This window comes from Helianthus annuus, chromosome 6, assembly GCF_002127325.2.
Source record: "Helianthus annuus cultivar XRQ/B chromosome 6, HanXRQr2.0-SUNRISE, whole genome shotgun sequence".
NCBI classification, from domain to species: domain Eukaryota; kingdom Viridiplantae; phylum Streptophyta; class Magnoliopsida; order Asterales; family Asteraceae; genus Helianthus; species Helianthus annuus.
Window position 1 is genome coordinate 31,186,682 of NC_035438.2, and position 13,332 is coordinate 31,200,013.

The window sequence follows — 13,332 nt, forward strand, 5'->3', positions numbered from 1 at the left end:
TTAAAACTATTCCGCACCCAACAGACGAATAAAGAAAAAAATTTGCGAAGTATCAAGAGGGTGCGAGAAAAGATATTGAACGGGCTTTTGGTGTTCTACAAAAAATGGCATATCATTGAACATCCAGCACGTTCGGCTACACCAAAGAGGTTACGACACATTATGTACACTTGTATCATCCTTCATAACATGGTCATTGAAGATGAAGGTAGAGCGATATGCGAGTATGACGAAAACGCGTCTACCGGAAATTCTGTTGCAGTTAGTTTGGAACAACAAGATTTGAACATGTTCTCTCTACGTAACGAGTACACACATCATAACCTACAAACGGACTTGGTGGAGTACATTTGGAACAACGCTCAAAACGAAACATGCAGGATGAAGACTAGTAGCTTTTTTTAATATTTTTTTTAATCCTTAGGATTTTTTAAGTTTATGTTTTTTTAATTTATTAGGATTTTTTTTAAGTTTGTGTTTTTTTAAGTTTATGTATTGTTTTGTTAATATTAATGAAAATATTTTCTTAATTTATTTGTTAAATGTTAAAAAAAGTGAAAGATTAAAAAAATAAAAAATAAAAAAGTGGTGGGGTAGGATCATCCTCCCATTTCCACTAAATTTGTGGGATGGACCATCGTCCCAAGGATGGTGAGGTGACGATGACGTGACGGATCATCCTCCATACCATGTAGCCTAATTTGCTTGCAAATCCTCACCTTATTACCGTAAATGTTGGGTTTCATCCTTTTCGGTTTCTCTAAACTACCAATGAGAGACAACTCAAGATACCAATTTATTCAAATTATTCCGGCCTCAAGACCCCTTGTTTCAAAGCATGCACTCTCCTAATGTTGCGCCAAAAATCTTTACAATTCAAGAATTATAACTATTGTTTCTTATTAATCATACTAAGGGTATGTTTGGCATGAAACTTTTAGTAGCTTTTAGCTTTAAGCTTTTAAGAAAAAAGCTTATACTCAATAAAAAACCTTGTTTGATTGAAGGAGCTTGAAACTTTTAGGTTAGGAGCTTGAAGCTTTTGGTTGAACGCTCCTACTAGTAGCGTTTAGAAGGAGCTACAAACATTTAGGAAAAAATGAATATTTTAACCTCTAAAGATAATAAACTTTTTAATGCACCAACTTTTTAAAATTTTATATAAAGATAACGAAAAATCAAATTCTTAGTTATCTTTTAAACAAATTCTTTGATTATATATACACGATCTTCGTATGTTGTTGTTCCCATACGTCCTTCTTCGATCGTCCCATTCATCACCGATTTTCGGGTCGTTATCTCTTCCATTTCACGTGAAATTTTTGACTTTATCAATTACTGAAACTTGTTGTGTGTATAAATAATATATTGATTGATCAATATACAATGATTATTTGATTAGTTACTATCCACACAGTTTCATATTTATTGCATAAAGTGACTTTCAATTAATTGTTTGATTTGCATTTAATTCATCTTTAATTTATTAGTAATAATATAATTAAACACAAATTGACCTATCTAGATTAACTTGTTTGAAATTAATTTAACTATTATATTAAATTGTAAACAATATTCAAGTTGCTAGATGGACTCTAAAAAAGAGAAAGGGAAAAGTGAAAGTTGGACAAAAGGAATGGTATTAGAATTATGTCAGTTCTTAAACAAATATATCACGAAGTATGGTCGAACTTCCCCATTCAAATGGGTTTCTCTTCAGCCAGTGTTTGAAAAGATTATAAATCATAAATTCGTCAGCGACAAAGCTATGAAGAACAAGTATGTCGGTATAAGAAAATAGTACAACCTTTGGAAGTCACTTAAGAACGGAGAGACTGGTCTAGGTTGGAATGAAAGTAAAAACAACTTAATAATCTATATGAATGGTGGAAAAGAAAATTTCAGGTGACATAATATAACTTATATAAAATTTAAATACCGTATAATATTCCAGTCATAATGATAACTATAGATTCACCATTATGTTGTGTATGAAAACTCGAAAATTCTAGCAATTCAAAATAATCAACCATCTATACAACTACAAGAAGAGTGAGATCAGTTATTTGGAGATGCGGTTGCTGTCACACCCCGACCACGTAAAACAACAAAACGTGGCGGAAACGTCGGGGAGTGTTGCAACAGAATCATTGTTTCACAACCATGGATTAAATAATTTCGTTTGATTTAATTATTGAACTCATTGGTTTATTACAAATTAAATGAATACAAATATTGTCTTTCAAATTTTAAGGTCGCTAAGGCACGAGTCCATCCTATGTATAGCATGTATCAACAATTATCACATAGCAGCACCTGAAACATGTATAAAAATAGGTACGTCAGCACAAATATGTCTGTGAGTTACTGTCACACCCCCAAAATCCACCCGCGGATAACACCCGCTTCGAGGGCGTGACTGACCAGGATCCAGCCACCAATTATACTGACTAATTAAGTTGATAGCAAAAGTAGTACTTACTAACCATAAGATTAGCAAATATCAAGTTCAGTGTTCAAAGTCTTAAGTTCAAAGTAAATGTAGCGGAAGCATAATTAACAGTTTTAAACATTGTTCATAAGGTAAACATGATAAATGCCCAACACACGGGCAGACGACCACTACACATCCCAAGCAGCTGCTCCAGTCACTGGCCACCTGCAAAGCATGCAGTAAGGGGTCAACAATAATGTTGAGTGAGTTCATTAGTCGTCCATTTTTATTTACCAAAAACTTGTTTCATCAGTTAATTTATCCGTTTATACATGCCATGGGGAGCTACCCCAAAAGTTAGCGACTAAACTGTTTTTCCAATACCGAACACTAGGTAACCGTTTGCGTTTCCGCAGGATGCCCCGATGTCAATGTTCTATCATCATTGACGGATGCCTGAGTACATTAGTTCACGACCGATCCCATACCATGGCACGGTGTGAGGCTGGTAAGACCTAAATAGCGCTATCAACTAATAACCCGTTCGCCTGGCACCGGCGACTAATCGGTATTATGTAGTAGGGACTTGAGTGATAGAGTTGCGTTTAGTGCCGTTAGTTGCATTCCGTATAAACAGTAATTTAACTAAAAAGGTTTCCCAATACAAGGGAAGATAAGGTAAGTGTGTTCCCAATAACTAGGGAAGGAATGTAGACGGTATCCCCTTCTACAAGGGGATAGGGTTGTTTTAGTCTCGTGTCCCAAACCACCGGGACGCATGCTTTTAAGTTGTGAACTCACCTTGGGTTGCTCGGTATGATACGTTACTTGGTTAAGCTCGTTGGTTACCACGTCCTAGCATGGTTACCAAGCATGGGTCAAGTCGGGTACAAGTAAACACGTATAGCATGCACGTATACAAACAGTTAACAGGCAGAAATACAAACAGTAACACATATACATACAGTAGCAGATCAAAATGAAGTCCAGTCAATAGGAGGCCCACAGTTGAAGTCCAAAACAACAAGACAAACAGTCAAGGCCCAATAACATAAAACAGCCCAGTCGAAACTAAGGTGGTTGCGACTCGCAACCGAGGTTGCGACTCGCAACCGAGGTCTCGGTCCATCATGGTTTTGGTTACGACTCGTAACCGGAGATTGCGACTTAGCAGCTGTGGGTGCGACTCGCAACTAGGTTTGATGCGTGCTGATTGCGACTCGCAACTGGGAGGTTTCGACTGGTCATGTGTGGTTTGGGGTAGCAACCAAAGGTTGCGACTCGCAACCGTGATAACGTGCATGGCAATCCCTTCTAGAACCTGCAGTGTACGACCCAATGGAATTGCTATTTCATGAAATCAGTGTTCTAAGCCACTAAACATGTCTGTTGGTCGGTTTGTGCACAAATTTGGATCAAAATCAGCATATTTGAAAATATTTTGTAACATTCAAACTGTTCTTCATTTTATCAACATATTCAAGAAATATCTCATAAGCAACAATCCTATTTTCAGCAACTATAATCATCATCGGTAACATCACTATTTAAACTCAAAAACTATGCCTAAAAACATCTAACCGGACCCTCATTAATAACCGGACAACAACAATCCGAAACATGCAATCAATAACACCTATCATGAACTTCTAACCAAAAATCATAACAAATCGGATATCATACATTTCATGATTATTCACCCTAAATCATCTAAGCAAGCTTTTTAATCATCAACCATCATGCGAAAAGATCATTTAACCAACCATTTATATCATATATCATCATCACACATTCTAACACAAGGCAAAAATCATGGTAAACACATAAGACACACTAACCGGATGATGATGTGGTTGGTCCGAGAGCTAGGATTCGAGAGTTTCTTGATGTTGGTTGGCCCGAGAGCTTGGTTCCGAGTAGGAAGAAGGTGATGGTGGATGTTGGTGTTAGTAAGGGTTTTAGGGTTTAGTGTGAGAGATGAGAGTGTGAGAAGAGAGTGTGTAAAATGGTTAAGGGAGGTGGGGTTGGGTTTATATAATGTACCGAGTTGGGCTAGTGGGGATTCCGGCTTGGGTTTCTCGGTCACAAGGCCCAAACCGGCCCATTGCTACTGTTCGCTCGAGACCGTGGTCTCGAGTCGGGTTCTCGAGTTTGGTTGTGGTTTCGGGTTCCGGTTCATCTCACATACACACCCACTCTCTTATATCTATTTATATATATACATACGTATAACACACTAGCACAAAGATCACATAGAACATCAAAACAATACACAACTTTTTCATTTAATAGTATACGTACACGCATGTTACATCGAAAGATTGTCCGGGAAATTTCCGAAGTGTCACATTATCCCCAAGTTTTAGGAACTTTCGTCCCGAAAGTTAAGGCAGCCACTGTCAAGCTAGTGTAAGTGAAAGCGTTTCAACGGGGTGTCACATCATCCCCCGTTAGTTTGGAATTTCGTCCCGAAATTCGTTCGTAGCTTCAGTGCTGGGATTTTCGTTAGGGAACAGCTGGGGATACTTGTGCTTCATCTGGTCTTCCCGCTCCCAGGTATACTCTGGGCCACGTCGCGAGTTCCAACGGACTCGTACGAGAGGTATCTGGCTACGTTTGAGGATTTTGATCTCTCGATCAGTGATCTCAATCGGTTCCTCAGTAAAATGTAGCTGTTCATCAATCGTCAGTTCCTTAAAAGGAATCACAAGTGTTTCATCCGACAAACACTTCTTCAGGTTAGATACGTGGAAAACGTTGTGTACCGCACTCAGTTCTTCAGGTAGGTTCAATCTATAAGCAACCTTACCGATCTTCTCGGTAATTTCGAATGGTCCGATATAACGCGGATTAAGCTTGCCCCGTTTACCAAAGCGGACCACACCCTTCCAGGGTGAGATTTTAAGTAGAACCCGGTCACCGACCTGGAATTCCAAGGGTTTCCTACGCTTATCAGCGTAACTCTTCTGACGGTCACAAGCTGCCGCCATGCGTTGTCTGATCTGGGCAATCTTTTCCGTTGTATCTACCACCATCTCTGGGCCAGTGATCTGACTATCACCGATTTCTGCCCAGCAGAGAGGTGACCGGCATTTACGACCGTACAATGCCTCAAAAGGTGCTGCCTGAATACTGGTGTGGTAGCTGTTGTTGTAAGAGAACTCTACTAGCGGTAAATGCTTCTCCCAATTCTTGCCAAAATCGATCACACACGCTCTAAGCATGTCTTCTAGAGTCTGGATGGTACGTTCGGACTGTCCATCCGTTTGCGGGTGATAAGCAGTGCTCATATCCAAACGTGAGCCAAAGCATTTGTGCATAGCTTGCCACAATTCCGAAGTAAATCGAGCGTCTCGGTCTGAAATAATTGAGGTTGGCACTTCGTGCCTCGAAACTACTTCCTTTAAGTAAATCTCCGCCAGGGTAGAAAACTTGTCTGTTTCCTTAATGGCCAGAAAATGTGCGGACTTGGTCAATCGATCTACGATTACCCAAATAGTATCATTTCCGCGTTGAGACCTAGGTAGCCCTGTAACAAAATCCATGGAAATTTGCTCCCATTTCCATTTCGGGATTTCTGGTTGTTGGAGTAGGCCTGCCGGCTTCTGGTATTCTGTCTTGACCCTCGCGCAAGTCAAACATTTGCTGACGTATGTTGCTATGTGGGCCTTCATACCAGGCCACCAATACGTAGTCTTCAAGTCATGGTACATCTTGTCCGAACCAGGATGTACTGAGTAGCGGGACTTGTGGGCTTCGTCCATCACGAGTTCACGTAAATTTCCATAGAGTGGAACCCAGATACGCCCTGTTACATAGTAAGCACCATCTTCTTTCTGTTCTAGTTGCTGTCTCGATCCTCGCAGAGACTCAGCCCTGATGTTTTCCGGCTTCAATGCCTCAACTTGAGCATTTCGAATCTGGGTAGGGAGGTTAGACTGGATGGTAAGTTGTAGTGCTCGCACGCGCTTTGGGATAGTGTCCTTTCGGCTGAGGGCGTCTGCCACGACATTGGCCTTGCCCGGATGATACTTGATGGCGCATTCGTAGTCATTCAAGAGTTCGACCCATCGACGTTGTCTCATGTTCAATTCCTTTTGCCTAAAGATATGCTCGAGACTCCTGTGATCGGTGTAAATAGTGCACTTGGTACCGTACAGGTAATGTCTCCATATCTTAAGAGCAAAGATCACTGCTCCCAGTTCCAAATCATGCGTCGTGTAGTTCTTTTCATGCGTCTTGAGTTGTCGAGAGGCGTAGGCAATAACTTTCTCGCGTTGCATTAGCACGCAACCGAGCCCATGAATAGACGCATCGCAGTAAACCACAAAGTCGTCAGTGCCTTCAGGTAGCGAGAGAATAGGAGCGCTACAGAGGTTATCCTTAAGCCTCTGAAAAGCAGATTCCTGTGCTGCATTCCACTTGTAGGCGACGCCTTTCTGAGTAAGAGTTGTGAGGGGTTGTGCAATCTTCGAGAATCCCTGAATGAATCTGCGGTAGTAGCCTGCCAAACCCAAAAATTGGCGAACTTCAGTGGGAGTCTTAGGCGTAGGCCAGTTCTTTATCGATTCGATCTTGGCTGGGTCGACGTGAATTCCGTTCTTATTAACTACATGGCCGAGGAAATGGACTTCTCGAAGCCAGAAGTCACATTTAGAGAATTTGGCGTACAGTTGCTCGTTGCGAAGGAGTTCGAGAATAAGGCGTAGGTGTTGTTCGTGTTCTTCTTGATTTTTCGAATAAATCAGGATGTCGTCGATGAACACAATCACAAATTTGTCGAGGTAAGGCTTACATACGCGGTTCATAAGATCCATGAACACTGCAGGCGCGTTGGTCATCCCAAAAGGCATGACGAGGAACTCGTAATGACCATAACGAGTCCTGAATGCAGTCTTGGAAATATCTTCATTACGAACTCTCAGTTGATGATACCCTGACCGCAGGTCAATCTTAGAATAGTAGCCCGATCCTTGCAGCTGATCGAATAGGTCGTCGATGCGCGGGAGAGGGTAACGATTCTTGATGGTAACCTTGTTCAACTCACGATAGTCGATGCACATTCGGAATGTGCCATCCTTCTTCTTAACAAAGAGTACTGGGGCTCCCCAGGGTGATGAACTAGGACGGATAAATCCTTTATCCAATAGTTCTTGTAGTTGCGTCGAGAGTTCCTTCAGTTCTGCAGGGGCTAAACGGTACGGTGCACGAGCTATGGGTGCTGCTCCGGGAGCTAGCTCGATTTGGAATTCGACCTGACGGTGAGGAGGGAGTCCAGGTAGTTCCTCAGGAAATACCTCGGGATAGTCGCGTACTACAGGAAAATCTTCAATCTTCTTTTCCTTCTCGTGGGTGTTGGTGACAAGTGCTAGGATAGCGGTGTGCCCTTTCTGCAAACACTTCTGGGCTTTTAAAAGCGAGATAATGCCTGTGACTTCTCCATCTTTGTTGCCGTTGACGATGAGGGGTTGACCAGAACGACGAGGTATACGAACTGCTTTCTCTTGACAGAGGATCTCAGCGCGATGTTTGGATAACCAATCCATACCAATGACGACGTCGAAGCTCCCAAGTTTGACAGGGAAAAGATCGATACTAAACGTGTGGCCAGACAATTCTAGGGTGCAGTCGTGGATCACATGCGTGGCCTCGATGTTCTTACCATTAGCTATCTCGACGATGTGCTTAGAACTTAATAATGCGGGCGAGTGCTTAAGTTTCTTACTAATGCGAAGGGATACATAACTGGCATCGGCACCGGAATCAAATAACACAGAAACATAACGATCATCAAGTAGGAACTTACCCGCCACGACGTTGGGGTCGTTCCTTGCTTCTCCAGCTCCAATCACGAAAGCTCTTCCCCTTGCATTCCCAGCATTGTTGTTCTGCTCATTGTTCCCAGCTCCCTGATCGTTGTTGCGATTCTGATTTAGTTCAGGGCAATCCTTTCGCATGTGCCCTGTTGCCCCGCATTTAAAACATGCTCTGTTGTTTCCCTGCTGCTGTTGCTGTTGGGGTTGTTGCTGATTTTGTCTTGCCGGGAACTGACTTCTACAATCCTTTGCTTCGTGCCCCATCTTGTGGCATCGCTGACACTGACCCTTGTTGCATGCCCCATTGTGGTGCCTGTTACACTTGTTGCACTTAGGGTAGTTTCCCCGGTAGCCACCCTGTTGCTGAGTGCCTTTGTTGTTGTCAGTTCTCCTTTGCTGAGCTGGGGCCTGAGTAGAGTTAGCATCCTTGCTTTGATTTCCTTCCCACTTACGCTTGTTGTCACTAGAAGTTCCGACAGTAGCACTGATTCTTTTGGGCAACCTGCCCTCTTCCACAGCCTGATCCGTGAGTTTGTGAGCAAGTCGAACGATCGGCTGAATGGTAGTGTGGTTGGCTGAAGTTACATGGCTTCGAATTTCTGGAGCCAGACCCTTGATGTACAGTTCGATTCTTCGATACATAGGTCGAGACATGTTGGGACAAAGAGCAGCATAGTCGTTGGACAGCTTGGTGTAGGTCTCAATCTCTGACCCAACCATCTTGAGTTCATAGTACTCATTCTCAAGCTTGTGGATGTCATCCCTGTGACAGTACTCTTCCTTGATCATATCCTTGAAATCTTCCCACACAGTAGCGTTAGCAGTCTCCAAACCAAGCATTTGAATTTGCGCCTTCCACCATGAAAGTGCGCTTCCTTCAAGAGTACCAGTAGCAAACTTCACCCAATTAGCAGGGGGACACTCGCAGACAGCGAAGACAGCTTCGACCTTCTCGATCCAGTGTAGAAGACCTATGGCACCCTCAGTGCCACTGAATGGAAGAGGCTTGCAATCCATGAAGGTCTTGAAGGTACAAACACGTGGTTGCACAGGCGCAGGCTGACCTGTTGTAAGGAGTGAAGCGAAATAGGTTTAGAGGCGAAAAGACGATGTGGCGGTAGGATCTAAACATCCTAAAACAACGAGTTTACCTATAGGGTGAGCTGCAAAAGCTGCAGCCACAGTGTTGAGCAGGTTGGTAAACTGAGCCTGAGTCATGTTGACGTTTCCTCGTCCGCGTCCACTCATTGTCTTCATAACCAGAAAACATAGTATGAGTGTGTGATAGCGAGAATAAGATAGAAGAGAGAAGACGTATCTATCTAATCAGGCAAACTAGTACGTATAGTAAAGCAGAAGGCATAAGACAATTAAGCAAGTAACTATGGGTCCGAGCTATGAGGTCAGATAAGTCGAGCCTTGTACTTGGAGTGTAGTGTCGTCACGAGTCACGGGTTATAGTCTGGTTTTTCTCAAAAAGATTTTTCCCCTTTTTAAAACCAAATTCACTATAACCAATGGCTCTGATACCAATCTGTCACACCCCCAAAATCCACCCGCGGATAACACCCGCTTCGAGGGCGTGACTGACCAGGATCCAGCCACCAATTATACTGACTAATTAAGTTGATAGCAAAAGTAGTACTTACTAACCATAAGATTAGCAAATATCAAGTTCAGTGTTCAAAGTCTTAAGTTCAGAGTAAATGTAGCGGAAGCATAATTAACAGTGTTAAACATTGTTCATAAGGTAAACATGATAAATGCCCAACACACGGGCAGACGACCACTACACATCCCAAGCAGCTGCTCCAGTCACTGGCCACCTGCAAAGCATGCAGTAAGGGGTCAACAATAATGTTGAGTGAGTTCACTAGTCGTCCATTTTTATTTACCAAAAACTTGTTTCATCAGTTAATTTATCCGTTTATACATGCCATGGGGAGCTACCCCAAAAGTTAGCGACTAAACTGTTTTTCCAATACCGAACACTAGGTAACCGTTTGCGTTTCCGCAGGATGCCCCGATGTCAATGTTCTATCATCATTGACGGATGCCTGAGTACATTAGTTCACGACCGATCCCATACCATGGCACGGTGTGAGGCTGGTAAGACCTAAATAGCGCTATCAACTAATAACCCGTTCGCCTGGCACCGGCGACTAATCGGTATTATGTAGTAGGGACTTGAGTGATAGAGTTGCGTTTAGTGCCGTTAGTTGCATTCCGTATAAACAGTAATTTAACTAAAAAGGTTTCCCAATACAAGGGAAGATAAGGTAAGTGTGTTCCCAATAACTAGGGAAGGAATGTAGACGGTATCCCCTTCTACAAGGGGATAGGGTTGTTTTAGTCTCGTGTCCCAAACCACCGGGACGCATGCTTTTAAGTTGTGAACTCACCTTGGGTTGCTCGGTATGATACGTTACTTGGTTAAGCTCGTTGGTTACCACGTCCTAGCATGGTTACCAAGCATGGGTCAAGTCGGGTACAAGTAAACACGTATAGCATGCACGTATACAAACAGTTAACAGGCAGAAATACAAACAGTAACACATATACATACAGTAGCAGATCAAAATGAAGTCCAGTCAATAGGAGGCCCACAGTTGAAGTCCAAAACAACAAGACAAACAGTCAAGGCCCAATAACATAAAACAGCCCAGTCGAAACTAAGGTGGTTGCGACTCGCAACCGAGGTTGCGACTCGCAACCGAGGTCTCGGTCCATCATGGTTTTGGTTACGACTCGTAACCGGAGATTGCGACTTAGCAGCTGTGGGTGCGACTCGCAACTAGGTTTGATGCGTGCTGATTGCGACTCGCAACTGGGAGGTTTCGACTGGTCATGTGTGGTTTGGGGTAGCAACCAAAGGTTGCGACTCGCAACCGTGATAACGTGCATGGCAATCCCTTCTAGAACCTGCAGTGTACGACCCAATGGAATTGCTATTTCATGAAATCAGTGTTCTAAGCCACTAAACATGTCTGTTGGTCGGTTTGTGCACAAATTTGGATCAAAATCAGCATATTTGAAAATATTTTGTAACATTCAAACTGTTCTTCATTTTATCAACATATTCAAGAAATATCTCATAAGCAACAATCCTATTTTCAGCAACTATAATCATCATCAGTAACATCACTATTTAAACTCAAAAACTATGCCTAAAAACATCTAACCGGACCCTCATTAATAACCGGACAACAACAATCCGAAACATGCAATCAATAACACCTATCATGAACTTCTAACCAAAAATCATAACAAATCGGATATCATACATTTCATGATTATTCACCCTAAATCATCTAAGCAAGCTTTTTAATCATCAACCATCATGCGAAAAGATCATTTAACCAACCATTTATATCATATATCATCATCACACATTCTAACACAAGGCAAAAATCATGGTAAACACATAAGACACACTAACCGGATGATGATGATGTGGTTGGTCCGAGAGCTAGGATTCGAGAGTTTCTTGATGTTGGTTGGCCCGAGAGCTTGGTTCCGAGTAGGAAGAAGGTGATGGTGGATGTTGGTGTTAGTAAGGGTTTTAGGGTTTAGTGTGAGAGATGAGAGTGTGAGAAGAGAGTGTGTAAAATGGTTAAGGGAGGTGGGGTTGGGTTTATATAATGTACCGAGTTGGGCTAGTGGGGATTCCGGCTTGGGTTTCTCGGTCACAAGGCCCAAACCGGCCCATTGCTACTGTTCGCTCGAGACCGTGGTCTCGAGTCGGGTTCTCGAGTTTGGTTGTGGTTTCGGGTTCCGGTTCATCTCACATACACACCCACTCTCTTATATCTATTTATATATATACATACGTATAACACACTAGCACAAAGATCACATAGAACATCAAAACAATACACAACTTTTTCATTTAATAGTATACGTACACGCATGTTACATCGAAAGATTGTCCGGGAAATTTCCGAAGTGTCACATTATCCCCAAGTTTTAGGAACTTTCGTCCCGAAAGTTAAGGCAGCCACTGTCAAGCTAGTGTAAGTGAAAGCGTTTCAACGGGGTGTCACAGTTACATTGGTTTTATTGAAAATAGGATTCATGACTTGTAGGTTTAAAAGAATGTTTTAACAAAATAGTCATGAACTTTAAAAAAATGTTTTCTTTTATAAATCTAATAATAAGTGATAAGAAAACAGATGATATAAAAGAAAGATGCATAAATAAATAATTAAGTAAAATGAGTTTGTATAAAATATGTTGTTTGAAAAACAATATTTTGATAAAAAGGTTTGTAGTATATATAAATATATACTTTGGTTTTAAAAAAAGTCGAATAAGTAATATATTAAAATATATTTCAGTTCCAAAATAGTCAAATAGATAGTATATTAAATATACTTTAGTCATCAAAATAACAGTTTTCAGTAGTATATCAAAAGTATATTTTGGATTTATTAATAACATATTAAACTATGCTTTGGTTTTGTAAATAACATATTAAACTATGTTTTAGTAATTAACAAAATATATGTTGTTTTGTACAATATCACACATGAGAGCATATCAAATTATACTTTTGGGAGTATAACAAAATATACAATAAAAATGTGATTTTAGAATTCAACCAAACCTTAGTGCATCAAACTACACCAATTGAGACTATAGAAATACCACGAAGGCAATCCCTATTTGGATAAAATATCGGTTTCTGACATTCCATGACAACAGGAATGGGGTGTCAAATCCTATAGCGCTATATCATACTACTAACCGGTCTGGTGAACAAATAAAATAAGTACAATCCAACAATTAATTTTATAATCTTTGGAAAAAATAGTGTTTAAACCATAAATAATCATTCAGTTTTTAAAAAGATAAGTACTAACATGTATAATCAATTATACTTTGAAATCATAAACATAACAATTAGGTACACATGTTTCACCCCAAAACATTGAAAAATAGTAAAAGAGGGGACTATGTACTCACTTAAGAATGCTTAGAAGTCTTGAATAACAACCAAGCAACGCTAGAGGGATCACGGAATCAAACGGCACCTAATATAGGTAACTAAGAAAATAAATCGGACCTAAATCGGAAGGTCGG